Here is a 2,522-nt window from a genome sequence, read left to right on the forward strand (position 1 = left end):
ACCGGAAAAAATTTTGAAATCCAAAATTTATATATTTCTAGTGATCCGATCACAGTAAATATTTTTTTCGTGAAAAGGTATTGTGTTCATCTATCTTTTTTTGTATTTATTGAATGGGAATTTTTTTTTTCTGGAAAACAATTGAAAATGTCAAGGGTGCTTCTGAACAGCCTTGCGGGTTACGGTGTAAATGTATCTCCCTTTTGTATGGGAAGGATGCCGGTTTTTTTGGTTGGCATATAGACCGCGAAATTTTATTTTTAGCTGATGATGATTTTTACTTTTCCGCACACACCTAGTGTGTAAGGTAAAGTATTGGAATCGGTCGAAAAATTAACACCCTCAAAAAACATGTTTTCTGGGTGTTTTAGGACCCAGGGAACACGAATCTAGCGTTTTTTCGATGTCCGAATGTATGTGCGTGGTACCCTGTACGCTGTACGCAAAAATTTGTTAACAGGATAACTTTCAAACCAGAAAAGTAATTCAAAATCTGACTTCACAGGATGATTGGGGGTGCCGAGGAATAGAAACCATTAGATTTTGAGCGACTTTGGTTGATAGAGTAACGTGTCATGTCTGGTGTGATGTCCATGGCCATCCATGGGAAAAATTCAATTTTCCCCCCAAAAGTGATATTTAATGTATTCTTAAACATCCAAAAATATGTATTGGGGGGTTTTTGGGTACGAGAAAACCGAATATGACATTAGTTTTGCGATACAAATATATTTCGACACACCTTTCATACAAATATTTCAAAAAAATTGAATTTTTGTATTGATTCCATTCCAAAATTCCCATTTTAAGTAATTTTTATATAAAAAGTGTGTCAAAAATTATGTGTATCGCAAAACTAATGTCAGATTCAGTTTTTCGTGAGTTCAAATTCAAGTAAAAGATAAGTTATAAATGAATTTTGTGGATCACAGTGCGGAAAAGTTCATCTTACGTATGTAAGACATTTTATTTTGAGTTTAGAAGGTCATAATTCTTAACAACAATCTTAATAAAGTTTATTTGAGCGCTATTCGAAACAGTTTAAATTTTTCATTATAAGTTTTTTAAAAAATTCTTGGACGCAATATTAACATTTTGTATGTATATGAACGAACGCGTCACTGAAAATGTATATCAGAACATTTCCACATTTACACTATTGCGTCACAGTGGGAACTTCGTAAGAAGTGTTTTTTACTTATTTAAAATAACGCAAAAAGAACCATAAAGACAAGTCAAATGCCCGAAACTTGAGAAAGACATACTAAATCATTGGACTTCATTATTGTAATATACAAGTGATGGTCGTAATATGGGAATTGGGAAATGTTGATTACACAAACTGGAGGCAATGTAACTAAAAGTTATCGATTACGCATGGTAAAATGCTATTATTGAATCGTTGAAAAAAAAACATGTCATAAAATATTTTTCTAACGTTAACATTAAAAATTTTATAAAAAAATTAATTTGTTTATATATCGTTTTACTTGACCATTCACAGAGAAGCAAAACGAAGATGCTGTCATGGCGGACCAAAATGCTACAATGGAGACAAACTAAGTTTCTTTTTGCATTTTTACGGTGAAATTATTGTTACTTTTAAACAAATAAATATAGAGAATTTTTATGAAAAACGTAAGAAGAATATTTTATGATACGTTTCTTTTTTTTACTCTACCGTTCGAAAATTATGCATGTTGAATGAAGAGCTTGTATATTGTCAAGCCAAAAAATGTATTATTGTGGAATGACATAGAGTGAAATTTACGTCAGCGCCGTATTTCGGATTAATTTCGCTTAGCAAAGGGGAAAACGTCGAGTATCACTTACAGTCGGCTTTCAACGCGACTCGATTTAAGAAGCGCCATCTCTTTCACGCCAGGTTCTCATATATTTTTTTCTTGCAAATATTTTTTTCTTGCAAAATTGTATAAATTGAATAAGTTTTGCAATAATAATAACGAAAATAATTATTAGAAGTTATAATAAATAAAAAAATTGAAAAAACACTCAAATATTTTATATTATATGATTCACCAGAATAGCTTCACTTCGTGTTGTTTACGTTGTTTCTTTTGACAAATATCAATGTTTGAAAAATACATATTTTCTCCACGTAACCATCTCTACATGGTCTACAAGGCAAAGCTACCTCATAACACGAGAACCATATAATATAAAATATTTGTTTGTTTTTTCATTTTTTTTTATTTATAATAAATTATATTAATTATTTTCGTTATTACTATTGCAAAACTTATTCAATTTATGCAATTTTAAAAAAATTTCAATATAAAATATTTGTGTGTTTTTTTCAATTTTTTTTATTTATTATAAATTCTATTCATTATTTTCGTTATTATTATTGCAAAACTTATTCAATTTATACATTTATTATACAATTTATTCATTATATTATGAATTGTTATATGTACATCTGACATCTTTCTAATATGTTCTAAGTTTTTCTAGTATCGAGTTCGTGGGTAGCCCCAAGGTTTTGGGACTACTCCTATGGC

Source organism: Contarinia nasturtii, unplaced genomic scaffold (genome assembly GCF_009176525.2).
Source record: "Contarinia nasturtii isolate CC-2019 unplaced genomic scaffold, AAFC_CNas_1.1 Cnas_scaffold_1941, whole genome shotgun sequence".
NCBI classification, from domain to species: Eukaryota; Metazoa; Arthropoda; class Insecta; order Diptera; family Cecidomyiidae; genus Contarinia; species Contarinia nasturtii.